At 43.2% G+C, this 16,308-nt stretch overlaps 1 long non-coding RNA gene and 1 pseudogene across 1 annotated transcript in view; one reads left to right on the forward strand and one right to left on the reverse strand.

The window, feature by feature from the left end:
- LOC116737842 overlaps positions 1 to 5,013 on the forward strand; it is a 101,964-nt gene extending 96,951 nt beyond the window's left edge. Inside the window, exon 5 of the long non-coding RNA XR_004343100.1 lies at positions 4,857 to 5,013. This is a non-coding gene — a long non-coding RNA (uncharacterized LOC116737842). The remainder of the gene's footprint in view (positions 1 to 4,856) is intronic.
- Positions 5,014 to 9,220: 4,207 nt separating this feature from the next.
- Positions 9,221 to 9,563, reverse strand: LOC115504829 (annotated as a pseudogene).
- Positions 9,564 to 16,308: the final 6,745 nt, after the last annotated feature.

The raw sequence follows: 16,308 nt of genomic DNA on the forward strand, positions 1-16,308 counted from the left end.
GCAATAAGGCTGTTTCCCTTTCTTATCATTTGTGTGTTCACTGGAGCAGCACTTTTCATTTCCTCCAAGAACTTGTCCTTTGTATTCACAACTCAGCTAACTGGTGCAAGAGGTCCAGCTCTCAGCCTATCTCAGCTTTCAACATGCCTTCCCCACTGAGCTTACTCATTTCTAGCTTTTGATTTAAAGAGAGAGATGTGCACCTCTCCCTCTCACTTGAACACGTCGGAGGCCATCGTAGGGTTATTAGTTGGCCTACTTTCAATACCGTTGTGGCTCTGGGACTAGGGAGGCCTGACAAGAAGGAGAGAGATGGGGAAAGGCTGCTGGGTGGAGTAGTCAGGACATAATAACATTTGTCTGTTAAGTTTGCTGTCTTATCCGGGAATGGATCACGGGAGCCCAGGACAATTGCAATAGTGATGTCAAAGATCGCTGAGCACAGATGATCATAACAAAGGTAATCATGAAAAGGTTTGAAATATTGTGAGGGTTACCAAAATGTGACACCGAGACGCGAAGTGAGCAAATTGTTGGACAAATGGCACCGAAAGACTTGCTCTATGAGGAGTTGCCACAAACCTCCAATGTGTCAATGATGAAATATCAGCGGAATGCAGTAAGATCGAGCGTGCCTCTGTTCTCTCCCCTGAGGGTAAGGAAATAACAATTCTTGAGCGGAAATGCAGTGACTACATCTTCTCCCTCCAGTTGGACTATCAGAACAGTTTTTTAGGTTTAACATTACAGGGAAAGCCTTACAGAACTATAGGGTGTAGATGACGTGACACGTATTTCTATTCACCTGCATGACGTCGCTTAAAGCATGGGGAGGGCTTCTGGGCGTTTTGACCAGCAACTTTGCATCGTTAGTAGAGTCGGGGTTAAAAATCACGTGCCCTACACTCAGCTGTGTTAAAAGCACAGAGCGTGTTGCTTTGGGATGTAATTTACCATGTTGCTCGGATCCCTCGTCCCTTTCTTGCGCGGAAGTGGAGGTGAACCAGACGGGACTTAAACCTGACAACTAAAGGCAACCCTTTCTTGTGTTAACAATAGTCTTTTTTGGGGTAAATGTCAGTCTTGCAGGGTTTCTCTACTCCCCTCCCACCTGCAAGCTATAGGTAGCATTTGGGCTTGGGAGGAGTCTTACGTAGCACTGCCATGGTGGGTGGGGGAGAGAAGCTTGGGTTGGCTTACCTCTAAGTCCTTGCTAGTCTTTGCTGCAGGACAGGTCCGGTCTGTTCCCTGGGTACCCTGGGCTGGTGGCCACAAAGAAGGGGCTCCTCCGTTTGGTCTCTTGGGGTTTGTGTTTAATCCTGCCCCTGGTCCTGGCCACTCGCTTCTGGTGGTGGAGTCCTCGCACTCTGTGGCCGTCTTGTCCCAACTACAGATCCCTGCATGTCCTCTGGCATCTCAGTACCACTGTAGCCTCTCACAGGACCAAATGGAACTTCTGGATTCCACGGACACCAAGTACAAGGCTTGGGAAGCCAGAAGCTCTACTTCAGGGCACCTAAACAACCCCTCAGCCAGGTTAACCCACCTGCCAGTGGTACCATATTGCTGAGGTTTCAATACAAAGGCAGACATGGGGGGAGGGGAGAGCAGGATTGAAATTCTGGTATGTTCATGGGAAGGCAAGAACAAGCCCTATTGCTCTGGGGAATTTCTAGTGTGGGTAGCATGGGAGGTCAGGGATATACATAACTGGCTAGTTTCCTTTTTGTTGTTGTTGTTGGGTTTTCCATTTCTTCCTCCTCCCTGCTCCAGAATAACTTCCAATTTTCTCCCAAGCAGGTAAGAATGCCTCTTATGTCATATTCTAAACTCTCTATTCCTGTAAAATTCCATATTGTTACTCAAAGCATGGCTTTGCTCATGTAAAGGGAACTTTTGAAATTTAGAAGTCCCTTTTTCTCAAAGCTTAGCTTTCAAGGTTATCATTTTATTAAGCACTCACATACACAAAAAGAAATACTAATTTGATGATAAATGCCGGGCAATGACTTCCTTTTTCTTATTGGCATTTACCCATCACCTAAAAACTGGGAAGCATTGATTTGATGGTGGCAACCATAAAGAATCATAGTTTAAAGGAAGGGGGAAAATTGTATCACTTCAACTGAAAAAAATGACACCTGTTAGATATGGGTTGGAGATCACCCACCTTGGTTATCTTAAGTCATTCAGTCATTAAGTGGAACTTAGGAAAAGCGTTAGGGAAGGAAGATGCTTTGCTGAAGGACCTATCAAAGCTTCAAGTGCATCACCAGTGTGTGCTGAGCCTGGGAAAGTGGTACTTAGACAATGACTATGTTAAAACCTTCAAAGATGAGCTTTTCCTGGGCTGTCTGCCTTTCTGGTCACTAGATATCATCATTCGAAGCATCTACTAATTTCCTTCCTTGTGCATTCATATAAACTCCTTGTAAGAGTTGATCAGCAGTCTTCACTGTCTCGTTTTTAAGGAGGTAAACTTCTACTCACTCACCTTGCCTGATTTGAAGACTACAGAAAAGCTGCAATTCTGCCAAGCAAAACTTTTTCAGAACTTTACCAAACAACTTAACATTTAACAAACATTCTTTGGGTGCCTACTATGTGCTAGACCCCTGTCCCAGGTACTTGGCATGTCTCTGTTGTAGTAGCATGTATGGAGTTGAAAAGAGAACGTTTGGGAAGAGAAATAGGAAAACAAGGATTGTTGCACTGGAAAAACACCCAATATACCTTACCTTTTCAAAATCGTACAAAAGGTATACATTTTAACATTTTCCTCTTTGTACAAATGTTTGCAATTACTGGAACCCGTTATGGCTGTGTTCCTGTCAGTACCCTCTGGAAATGCAATGATCTCTTTGGGATGGGGATTTTGCCCTTTTTGATATAAAAATCAAGTACCCATTTTACTCCGCATGAATGTGCAGCACTGGTGATAAAGTTCATTTCTCTTTAGTTGCTCTCGTCTCCTGTCTGGCTGGTCTCCTCGGTGTTCTCTACTTTACCAAGCTTTATGCAGAAGCGTCCCCCAACCTCCAGCATCCTCCAAACTCATGGAATCACCTTCTCTGTGGAACCTTCTTTGACTTGTGCAGCCAATGCTCACATGAATTCCCTCTCTGAGTTCCTGCCACATTTCTAGTTACCTTCACATGGTGGGCCTCGGGACTGGGTTGAAGACCGGGTCTACGCCTTAAATTAAATTTCTTTGTATCTTGCATAATGCCAAGAAAAATGATAGGCCTGTTGTAGGCCTAAATAAATAAGTAGGTAGGGGCGCCTGGGTGGCTCAGCCGGTTAAGTGGCCGACTTCAGCTCAGGTCATGATCTCGTGGTCTGTGAGTTCAAGCCCCGAGTCGGGCTCTGTGCTGACTGCTCAGAGCCTGGAACCTGTTTCAGATTCTGTGTCTCCCTCTCTCTCTGACCCTCCCCCGTTCATGCTCTGTCTCTCTCTGTCTCAAAAATAAATAAACGTTAAAAAAAAAAAAGAAAGAAAGAAAAATAAATAAGTAGGTAGGTGTAGACTTATCCAGTACACTCAGGGATGATATTAAAATAGTCAATACCTAGTACAGCATGAACACTGACCATTGAGAATACCACTACCAGCTCATATTGTCTGAATGTCAGCCATGCTGTGTGTGTGTGTGTGTGTGTGTGTATGTGTGTGTATCTCAGATGCTCACAATAGTATACAGCATTTCCCCCATTTCACAAATGAGAGATGAGGGAACTGAGTTTCAGAGAAGTTCAAATTACTTGCACAGGACCCTAGATCTGTTTCACTCAAAACTGCTCTTTCCACTACACTACCACACTGATTACTACTTGCTGGTGGATCAGGTCCTCTGTCCCCTTGGGCTGAGGTACACTTGAGGAGAGTTGGGTGACAGGTGAGTGATTAGCGAGTGCCGATAACCAGTTCACTTAGACTAAGCCATCTCCGTCATGCATGGCCATGACTAATTGTCATTTACGGCCACTTTACACACTAATTGCTTGTGTTATACAGATTTGGTCAGAGAAGGTTATCTTTCAAAGCCAAAGTTCTGGTAGCTTGTTGGATGATCCATGGTGGGTCTTGTGAAACCTCTCCCTATTCTAATTTTCTGTTGTTTATTAAGTGGGAAGAAAATTACACTTGCCTTAAATTCTTCATAAATAATTTTAAGGTGCTTTGAACTTTTTTATTTTTATATAAAAAATTTTAATATAATGTATATAATTTTTTAAAAATATAAGTTGTGGGGCACCAGGATGGCTCAGTCGTTAAGCATCTGACTTCAGCTCAGGTCATGATTTCATGGCTCGTGAGTTCGAGTCCCACATCTGGTGAGCTCAAGCCCCACTTCAAGTGAGCCCCACTTCTCTCTCTCTCTCTCTTTCTCTCCCTTTCTCTCTCTCTCTCTGCCTCTCCTGGAATTTTCTATCTCTCTCTCTCTCTCTGCCCCTCACTCACTTGCACGTTCTCTCTCTCTCTCAAAAAAAATTGTTTTTATTTTTAATATAAAAATAAGATGTCCTATTGTCCACAAATCTTGTTGGTGATGGAGAAAAGACAAGTAATCTCTTCTCAGTTTGGTCAATCATCAGTAGGGAGTCAATGACACGTTTCAAATAATGACACATTATCATGCAGGAAGGAGAACGATAAGCTCATCAATCCCATTTCCTGGTCCTGCACACTCAGGAACGTTTTATTCCCTCCTTGTTAGGTTGGGGTCATGTGACAGGGTTCTGGCCCCCCCCCCAAAAAAAATTAGGACAGAAGAATACAAGCTACTTCTAGTCCTGCCCCTTCAAAATATCTTAAACAATAGCCCAGCTTCACTTCCCTTCCGCATTATTTTCAGTCCCCACTGGTTTCAGATTCTAGCACCACAGAATGGAAGGAGTTTGGGTTCCTGAGTCACTACTTGGAAGAGAGCCTCCAAGGAGAGCTGCCAGAGTTGGACTGACAGTGGCCTGAGGGAGAAATGAACCTATGTGTGAGATCATCGAGATGGTTGTTATAATAACAGGTATTTATGGCTCTAATACGGAACTGCTACCAGAAATGGGGTATTGACATAGCCAAATCATATTCCCTGACCGTTATACTATTTTAACTTTACGTATTTAATTTTTTTATTTTACAGAGAGAGAGAGAAAGAGAGAGAGAGAGTGGAAGAAAGGGTCAGAGCAGGCTCCATGCCTGGTGCGGAGCCCGATGTGGGGCTAGATCTCACGAACTGTGGAATGACCTGAACTGAAATCCAGAGTCTGACGCTCAACTGACTGACTGACCCAGGTGCCCCTATATTCTTGGGTGCCCCTATACTCTATGTATCATTGGTTTACTAGTTCAGCAACAGGCAGAAAGGCAATTAATACCAGAAAATGGAAGACAGAAATTCATGTTATGCAGTGACAAATCATTTGGGATACCTATTGCCAGATATTAATTAGAAGGCAGTCACATGCACAGTTTATACCTTTAGGGGACATGGTTAAAAAACAGAATTTCAGCACTGTTTTTAGTATTACAAGAAATCTAGATATGTATTACAAGGAAGAGATGGTTCAGGAAAGCATCATGAGTTTGCGAGTGGAAGTAGAATCCAGAATCCAGAAATTTGGGCTCTAGGGTTGGAAACAATAAATTTATTTTAGATTCAGACAGTAAGACACGGTATCAAAAAGGGCTTGAAGTGACAAATATCTAGTAAAAGTTCTCAACTGAACGGAGTCATTTGAGGCAAAAATCAAATCAGGGGTATGGTGTTCCCATCTCTTATTTCTGAGATCCTCAATGTATTTAGGTAATTATGTTGAGAGAGAGAAAGACATGGAGGAGAAGAGTCAAAGAAAAAAGGTGGATTTGATAACAGTGTCTAGAAAATAACTCTGGGTGTGATTCCTGGCACATGGACCTGACTGGAAGCAAATATATCATATACCTTCTAAGTTTTTGAGGATTGCATTACCAAAGACACCACGGCCCTGGACCTGAAAAGTCCTTCCTCGTTTGAAGCTTAAAATAATTCTTGAGTTCCCAACCCAGGCCACACTGAGCAGAAGTCAAGCTTTTAAAGTGGCGCTGCTCAGAATGAAGGGTGTTCCCCCAATTTCACCTCACGTGGGGCCAAGGAGAAGCACAAAGAAGGGAGTCCTTTCTAGGGCAAACCCCACACTCCCCATGTCTGGAGGGTATGGACTTCACAGTGCTGACCCGGAAGGGTTTTAGCATGGCTGTGAACCATAATGTCACATGTTGTCCATTACTTCCCTCTTGAAATGGATAATTTGTTGCTCTTTTCCTACCATTATAAATGGGTTGTGACGGTGGGGAAGCTGACAAGCAGATAGCTTATCTTTTTAATATGGAGGTGGTGATTGGATGGGACCTTGAATTGACCTTATTAGGGTGAGGTGAGTGTGCTTGGTGAGTGAAAGGAAGAGTAGAGTAGATATTTGATGTCCAGAAGTGCAGACTGTGGAAAAAAAATCTTTCACTGCTCACCATTTTGAGTTTCTTCTTGAACACAAGGAAGGTTACATCTCCCAGGCTGCCTTGAAGTTAGATGGGCCATGAGCTCCTGAGCTCTGGCCAATGGAATATGAGCAGATGACTGTTACTTCGAGGCCACTTGTATTAAAACCTGATATGTCTTCTTTACTTTTTTTTTTTTTTCATCTGAATAGCTGGAAGCAAAGGACTCCAAGATGGGAAAAGCCACACAATGGAGGGATCCCAGCATGCACCAGATGTTCACGAGTAAGTAATAGCCTTGTATTGGGTTGTAGTATTCATATTTGGAAATTGTATTTTATAGCAGCCTGCACTGATTACCTTAACTAAGACCCTGTTCTAAACGGAAAACCGGTTGTAAAAGGTGGAAAAGCTCTTTATTTCTCTGGAAAGGAGTGAAATGCTCCTCCTACCCCGTCGTCATCATCACCATCTTCGTCATTGTTCACAAAAATGCTTTTTGAGTATCTGTAACTTGCCAGGCACCATGGCAGAGACTGGAAGGCAAAAAGGAAGGAAACATTGTTCCTGGTCTTGTCCATAATCTGGTGGGAGAAACATCTAAATAAACAAAGAATGACATCAAGAATTATATCCTAAGTCTAACACCGTTAACATACGACACAGTTAATTCTGTTTGGAGGTGGGGTGGGGCAGTGAGAGGTACAGATCTGACAGAGGTGACTTACGTATCAGGTGCTAAGGGATGAAGGGGGATTTTCTAGGCAAATAGGACAGGTGGAAGGCATTTTACGTAGAGGAAACAATTAGTGTGAAGGCATGCAGATATGAAAATCAGGAAAATGAAATTCATTTCTATACTTGGAGATGAAAAACATAAATCACTCTTATCATCATCGTCAAATGTATCATCCTACCATCAAAATTATTCATTAATTTCCATACAGAATGACCACGTGGATTGGATCCCATTCTCCAGAGGATCCTAGCCCAAGAGACCATAGGTAACAGATAACACACTGACCGGGAGAGCTGCCCTGTAGAAAGCTTCAGAATTTACTTGCTGTGTAATATGGGCCAAATTCCTTGACTTGTCTTTATCTTACTAGTACTGTTGTATCAAAGAGAGAACTCATGTTTATCCTTTCTGACTTGGGGAGTTGTTGTGCAAATCCAGTGAATAAAATACGTGAAATCTGGTTTGAAAAAGACATATACGTACCCTAACATAGACGTCCATGTTTGAAAAAGGCAGTCAGTGAAGGAGGGTTGGGGTGGCTCTGGCCGGGGTCATGGCAGTTTCTACTGACATCACATTCAAGGGCATATTTTACTTCTTTCTGGTGGCAGTTGACTGGTATCCTCAGACCCTACCGGGTAGTGTACCTGTGGGCTGTGGCACACCTGGAGGGAGAGCCGCTCTCGACGGATGAGGACACGCTGACATAGAGAGGTCGAGGTGGCAGTCCAGACCGGGTGACGTTTCCTCAGTGTGCACGAACGCAGTACCACCAGACCAGGAACTGGGATCAAAGTTTAGGAAGGAAATCAACATTTCAGTCAGAGGGTGGCTGGTTTCGGGGAGAGTGGGTAAGGCTCTGAAAAGGAAAACAAATAGATCTGAGGCCTCGTCAGGATGTAGAATATAAGTGAATAGGGGCAAGTGGTTCAGAGCTAAGGTTTTAAACGGGGAAGGCACTGGAGGACCGGCCCACCTGCCAAGCTGGTCTGCAGGCTCCCTGTGGACAAGCGTCTTCTCCGTGGGCTGCCGGATCCGGCTCCTGCTGGTGCTGATTGTTAAATCTTTAGATAGTTTGCAAGCCAGTCGTTAAAGCGCTGGCAGCGTGCAATCAGAGAGTGTGCGCTCTACGGAAACTGGCAATGACTACAAATCAGAAACTTTTCTTTCCCTGGTCAGCTAGTACTTTTTTTTAAGTTTATTTATTTATTTTGAGAGAGATAGAGAGAGGGAGAGAAAGAGAGAGAATCCCGAGCAGGCCCTGAGCTGTCAGTGCAGAGCCCAGTGTGGGGCTCGAACTCACAAAACGTGAGATCGTGACCTGAGCCGAAATCCAGAGTTGGAGGCCTAACTGGTTGAGCCACCCAGGCACCCCTCGATAGCACGTTTTTTGGATAGCACCTTTTGCTATGGCAGGATAGCACATTTTCATTTATACATAGGCATCGAGGACACAACAGAGACTTACGAACCTCAGTCCTTAAACTGAGAGCTCCAAGTGAAATAAACACTTGGTTAGTTGCTTCCTGCCATCTGCCCTTCTCCTCGTTTTTATGTGTGGAGCGTACTTGAGAGATTCAGCATGGCAGTGACTCTCATTCCATCAGTGGCACCTAAGGAGGCTATGCAGCAGGCAGCAGGATACCATCGGTCCCCTTGATTGGAAATAAGTGTCTCAAATACCCCATTTTCTCCTGGTGATCCATCGTAGAGCTGTGATCATGCAGTTCTCTAAAACCTTCTTAAGCCTATTTAGATTATCATAATCTATAACCTTGCAAGGACACAAGTCCCCCATAGGCAGCTACTTTGTGAAGGAGTATTTCCATGTCTTTGAGATCCTAAACCTGCCTCGTTGAAGCATGAATGCTTCTAGTATTTTCTTTTATCATTACAATAGACATTTATCTAAAGTAATACGTTTGCAGCTCAAGTAGTTCTAAATTGTACATTTCCGGTTTAGCCAACTTCTCCAAAATATTTTAAGGCAGCCGCAACCACAGATTTCAATTCCAGGATTCTTTCTTTGCCCATTCTTCTCTCTCTTTCCCAAGTAACTTCCTTCAGATGCGGTTCGAGATAGATTTTACCCTCCTTATATTTTGTCCACTGCCCTATAGGCAAAATCTGCTGCCTCCTGGTCAGATCCAATGCTCTCTTTACGCGAAACATCTTGCCGTTATGAATTTTCTCAGGAAGACTTCTTATGGCCTCTCTCTCATCATCATTCTTGTATACTGTATCATCTCACATGAACTGGGCTTTCTTGAACCCTGGAGCATTGTAATACCATTTTCAAATACCCTCCAGCCACCGACTTGGTGCTGGAGCAGCGGGCCTGCTCGCCATTTTGACCTAAGACTGAAGCACTGAATGCTTCCAGTATTTTGAGATGGGGTAAGCCGCTTTGTTTTTACCTCTTGAGAGCTTAATGACTGTGACTGAGTTCTAGAGCTTTCTCTTCATGATCTAGGCCTCTCTGGTATTACCTAACTAAGAGTCGCTAGTGATGCATCTGAGGAGTTCGTGCCGAGCAAAACCCAGCCTAGAGACCTGGGTGACATTGTGGCCCATCCAGCCCGTCGATGAATCCTTCAAGCTTTAACCCTGCCCTCCTCCTCCCCCCGCTACTTTACAATGCCCTCTCTTTTAGGAGAAGGATGGCAGAATTACTTTGCATTGGAATTAATGGTATAAAGAGCTACCTTCTCATCTGAGTAATGCTAATTCACCTCCATCCCTGGTCATTTGCTACCTATTAGAAATATCCTGACAGCCTGCATCTCATTACCATTGTAGCAGGTCGGACTCCCAAGAATAACCTTCTAAGGAGGATGAAATGTACGCCAGTGGCATCTAATACCAGGGCATTCACATTCATATTTTTAGCAGCATATATCAGTTAGCCCAACCTTTAGTGTACTCTATGTACTTTTAATAATCTCCATAAAAGCCTGATTTCCAATCCCTGGGCTCAAGCTGACAGTGTAAATAAAATCACCCAAATCCACAGGGTAAGAGAAATGAAAATGACAAGGATTAAAATTTGGTCAAACCTCTTTCTTTTTAAAAATTCTGCTTCCCTTCCAATTGGATCACGACCCTCTGTGTGCTCAGCTTAAGACCAGACGGTATGCTTTCACTTTTATTCCTCTCTGCAGCAGGCTTACAGTATTTAGTGAGAGTCTGTAAAGAATGTGTGCTGGGTAGAGAGTTAATACCATAATCCCCTATCGTTGGGGTCAAATGCTGAATAGAGCAAAAGAATTAGAAAACATGTTACATACAATGGCAGGAAAAAAAAGCATCAGCACGCTGTTCTGTGAACGCTAGCATTCATCACCCACAAGCGATGGCCATGAGGTAACAGAGTGCGTGAGAGACGCGGACTTGAAGTCTAGTTGTGCACGGAAGCCAAGCCGGAGGAGACTTGAGCATAAGTCTTCATACCCATATACCCTGGGAGGTATTTGTCACCATTCTTCATTGCTTCTTTCCAAGTACCTGCGTGGATTTAGTTCCTAAGTAACACATTGAGCCACTAAATTGTTTCACGGAGCTGAACCTTCAGCGATCTCTTTTTACTCTTCAGCAGTGGGTGTGAATATTGTTCTCAAAGTGCTGTAATACATCTGTCTCTGGAGAATTCTCTTAATGAACGAGTAGAAATTTGAGGCACTGCAGGCAAAAAGGGTTGCACAGCCACCTCCCATTGTACCTTGGGAAAGTCAACTGAACTCCCCTGGAGTAAGATTACAAGCAAATAAATAACTTTGTCTGGAAGTTCTATACAGGGAACTTGCGTGCGTGCGTGTGTGTGTGTGTGTGTGTGTAAATGGTTTAAATATAAAGTGACAAGTCAAATTTATTTTAAATGTTAAATTTTTTTAATGTTTTCTAAGAGAGAGAGAGACAGAGACAGAGCGTGAGTGGGGCAGAGAGAGAGGGGGAGACACAGAATCTGAAGTAGGCTCCAGGCTCTGAGCTGTTAGCACAGAGCCCGACACGAGGCCTAAACCCAGGAACCGTGAGAGTATGACCTGAGCTGAAGTCGGACACTTAACCGACGCTTAGATACCCGGGTGTCTCCCAAATTTTATTTTAAATAATACTCTTTGAAGTAGTAACTATCATGTCAGCAATTTAGAATTTTTGTTTACGTTTACATTTACATATGGTAAAATTCTTTGGGGTGTAGAGTGCTATAGTTTTGACAAATGCAGAGTTGTGGAAACATCACCCCAGTCAAGATACGGCACAGTTCCATCACCCCCAACAATCCCTTGTGCTGTTTCTTTATAGTCAACCCTTTACCCCCAACCCTACAAATCTTAAATCCTTATGTAGGATTTTCCATAGGTATATCTTGTACAATGACCAGAATGATAACCTGAAATCATATTTTTATATATTTACGTGTAACAAAATAAAAATAAACCAAAACAATAGCATCTGCACATTTTAAACAAGGACATATTTATATTTAATTTATATTTATATTTATTTATAAATACATAAATAACTAGAAAGCCAGAGTTCTCCGATCAAAAAAGGCTTACTTATTGCTCAGTAAATTCAGAGGATACAGGGACAGTAACCTAACCCACTATTGTATCAGCATGAACAAAAGTGTTTATTAAACGTATATTGAATTGATTATTAAGCCATGGATTGAGTAATGGTTTTAAGTTCATAACAACCATAACTAAAAATGTGACGTTCACAGTGTTGCAATTGTACCTTAAAGACGGCCAAAGAAGGAGAAGTGAGGTATAAGAAAGAGGGGGAAAGATTGTGTGTGTTTGTGCACATGTGCACGTAAGAGATTATATCACCAATTTACTAGCTTACAAATGATAAAAACTGAATTGTTTTTGCACATGACCATTATTATATGTGTCTGTGACTCAGTGACTAAAAGTTAATGGCCTTAAAGAGAAAACTATTAGAAACATTAACTAGGGTTTTGAGTTATATTTGTGAGGATAATCTTTGTTTACTTAAAGAAGACAGCAGGATTTCTATGAAAATACTGAGTAAGATTGGAGTCTAACCAGGAAGCATAAGACATGTTATGAGTAATTCAGCATATCTTCCCTTTCCTGCAGGGCATGCTGACTAAATTACTAAAGAAATCTTATTTTCAAGCAAATGCATCGTTATTGTTTAAAACAGAAGTATGAACATGTCCTTAGTTTTATCCATTATCTTACCTACATTTCTGTTAGCCCAAGGTCAGACTGTCGGTCTTCTTTACTGGCCACTCCTCTTCTCCTCAATATTCCTTTCCTCGTACTTCTTTCATTTTCATGGAGAAATCATTTATATTCAAAATTAGATAGAGACTCTCAGTCTACATCTCCAACCCAGGTTCCCTCATGTGTTACGGACACATACTTCCAGCTTTCTACTTGATATCTCTCCCTGGATAGCCCACAAGCCCAAACTTAAATTGTCTCAAATGGAGCTCATTATCCATCAAATCGAAAGGTTCCTCCCCCATAGAATTTTCCATATGCTTCCACTAGCTCTTATCTCACTTCCTGTTTCTTTCACTGGACTGAAGGCGATGAACGTGCGTCTTTTCCCTAGTGCCTGGCACGGTGCCTGGCATCTGGTAGGCATTTATAAATATTTGTGGAAGGAATGAGTGCACATGACACTCATATGCATATAAATAGGGATTTATTTCCACCCTAAACCCCAATGTTTATGAATGGTTTTTAAATGGATGAGTAGCTCTGATAGACATATAGATATAAGTATTTATTCTCACATCAACCACCAACTACTATATCTACATGAGGTCTGGAGATCAAATAATGTCTGTTTTATGCAGCAAGGAATATAATTCGCACATTTCAGGTTTCTTTCCTATTTTTTCTCACATTGAAATCCTATTGTGTTTGAATTCAGTATTATAACAGAAGCATTTTTCTGTGTCTTAGAAAGTCCCAGACATTATTTTTACTGATAGAAAAATTGTGCCTTGAAAAGAAGTTCTTCAGGGGCGCCTGGGTGGCTCAGTCGGTAAGCGTCCGACGTCAGCTCAGGTCCCATGGTTCGTGGGTTCGGGCCCCGCATAGGGCTCTATGCTGACTCTGGGCTGATGGCTTGGGGCCTGGAGCCTGCTTCGGATTCTGTGTCTCCCTCTCTCTCTGCTCCTCCCCCACTCACACTCTGTCTCTCTCTCAAAAGTAAATGAACATTGAAAAACTTAAAAAAAAGAAAAGAAAAGAAGTGCTTCATGCTTACTGCAAAAGATGAGTCTGAAACATCATACAGACCTCATGTAGCGCCTACTTCTATTCAACCGTCTCTGCTTTCCACCAGTGATTCTCAAAGTGTGGTCCCCGGACCAGCAGTATCAGCAGCATCTAGGAACTTGTTTGACATGAAAATTCTTGAGCTCCACCCCACACTTTCTGAGTAAGAATCTCAGGCCAGGGGCCCAACAATCTGTGCTTTAACAAGCTCTCCAGGTGATTTCAATGTACAAACAATTTTGAGAATCACTTTCATACACTTGCCAGTGAAAGAATCCTCCTGAACTCTTTCCACCCACTTCCCCTGTCAGTTAGGTCCCTTATTAGTCCCACATCACGTTTGGGTTGGAAAACGCCTTCGATGTTTGATAATGACTCTTTAGAACAGGACATGGCTTCCTGTACCTAAAACATAAATATAAATGTGGTGCAAGGCAGTAGTTTTTTTAAACTTACTTTTAACAACAGCAATATTCTTCAAATGAAATCCTAAACAGAAGCCGTGTGCGCGTGCATGCATGTGTGTTGGATAAAAAGGAATTACTGTGATTGGGTATAGTTGAGGGGGTGGGGGAAACAGAGTTCCCATACGCCACTAGGCGCCCTCCCACCCAACCCTTTCCCCATGCCATCTCCAGGGAATCGAACTTGAAAATTGCAGAAGCAGTGGAATAGATGAACAGTTGGGAGACCTGGGCTCTGGTTTCTTTCTTTGGGCCATTCATTTGGCATCTCTGAGCCCCATGTTCGTTGTCTGAACATGACGAGTAATCTGTAATTCTTTATCCAGTTGGAAGTTTATTTATTTTTTCATTTTTTATTGCTTAGCTTCTGATAGCAAGAGATCCCGGCTGTCTTGAAAGGTCTCCCTTCCTTGGAGACGCAGGAATAAATGTTGGCCTTGCCATTTGCTTGTCTTCTGTCTTCTACTTCAGTATTGACTTCCAGGCATTAATGAATAAACAGGGCCAGGCTGCTGTCATTAGGAGTGCCAATAAAGAGAAGAAAATCTTCCACCAGAGTCACATTAACATTGAACAGATTTTCAACCCCAGCATTTGACTGGGAATGTGGGCTGGTGATAAGGGCATATGTGAAGAATTTAGAGAGTAGCACAACATAGTTGCACTGGCCTTTTCTGCAGCCTTCCCTCCACGTTCTCTTTCTGCCCTCCCCCCTGTTCTTCTTCCTTCCCCTCCTTCCTCTCCTCTCTTCCTCTTCCTCAGAGAGCTTGCAGAGCACTGGCCTACAGTCACTCTCCCCATATTACATCACCTGACTCTATGTCTTTGTGACTCCCAAGGTCAAAATCTATGATGGGAAACCAAATGTGTAGGTGCCCCTAAGTATCGCGAGCGTTACTTTCACACTCCCTCTTGCAGAGATCTCTGGATTTCCCTCTTCTCTCTCTCTGATCCTTCTCTTCCTCCATTCAGTTCCCCTGACTCTGTCTGAGGCCACCTAGAGACAGCTCTAAGTTTACTGGTCAGAACTGTGCTATCCCATTGCTATAGACTGAGATATTTGTATCCCTCCAAAATTCGTATGTTGAAACCTAATGCCCAGTGTGATGGTGTTTGTGGGGGTGGGACCTTTGGGAAGTGCTTAGTCAGGAGGACCAGCCCTTATGAATGGTAATGGTGCCCTTCTAACAGATCCCGGAGAGATCTCTCATCCCTTCCACTGTGTGAAGATACAGTGAGAAGACAGCCACGTATGAACCCAGAAGCGGGCCCCTCACCAGACACCAAATCTGCCAGCGCCTTGGTCTTGGACTCCAACCTCCAGAACCGTGAGAAATATTGTGTAGCGAGAACAGAATAAGGCACCGGCTCTTCTGTAAAGCAGGGTCTGCGTGTGTGAGGAAGGGGACGGTGGTAATGGAGCAATGGGGACCTGTGGGGTGAGGTGGGCACAGTGTCGTGTTCTTGAAACTTTACTCCCATAAAGTCTCCTATGACTTTCCTGGAAAGAAGGTCATTCTGGCCTCTGCTCGGCAAACGGCGAGGGGCTCATTCTCTGAGATGCGGAGACCTCGCTCCATCCGTCATCCCCTGGTGTGTCAGAGGTTCTGACAGAAATACCAGACGCACTTTAATTGAATTTGTGGACCAAAAATGGCCTGACAGGGAAAGCATGTTGATAAGAATCTATGTTATAGCTTACATTTTACATTAGACGGTACTACTTAGGCACATAAAATTCTTTTTTAAATGGGATTTAGAAAGTGGAATCTATATGTCTGTGCTCTTGTTTGCTTTTATCATATGGAAGACGAAAGTACTTGACTGCTTGGTCTGGACAGCTGGCAGCCTTATCCATCCTTTTCCTCTCTCTCCTGTGTTTTCAGCTCCCCACCCCCAAGGTTCAGTCTCCATTTTCCCCTCTACATGTAAATGAGTACAAATCTTATCTCACCTATCTTTTGCCCTTGTGCTTCCCCTTAGCCCCTAGTCTACTTCTCTTTTCCTCTCAGTCAAGCTCTTTGAGACACGGCTTAATACTTGGGGTCCACAGCGGTGCCCCTGCTGTCTTTCTCACAACCACCCATGAATCCCCAGGCTTCCATTACTTCCAACCCCCTTGCTGGGTCACCCATCTCAAATCCTACAGCAACACTTCAGTCATTATCACATTTGGTCTCCCTAAAAAAAAAAAAAAAAGCTGATTATTTCCTTCTTGAGTCTCTTCCCTCCTTCAGAGTCCACGGCCCTACTCTCTGCTGGTTTTCTTCCTAGCTCAGTAATTCATTCTCCTCAGCCTTTGCTGATCCTTTAAATGTTGGTGTTCCCTGAAGTTCTGTCTTCTGCTTCCTGTTTTTCTGTGCT

Source organism: Lynx canadensis, chromosome F1 (assembly GCF_007474595.2).
Source record: "Lynx canadensis isolate LIC74 chromosome F1, mLynCan4.pri.v2, whole genome shotgun sequence".
Taxonomy (NCBI): Eukaryota; Metazoa; Chordata; class Mammalia; order Carnivora; family Felidae; genus Lynx; species Lynx canadensis.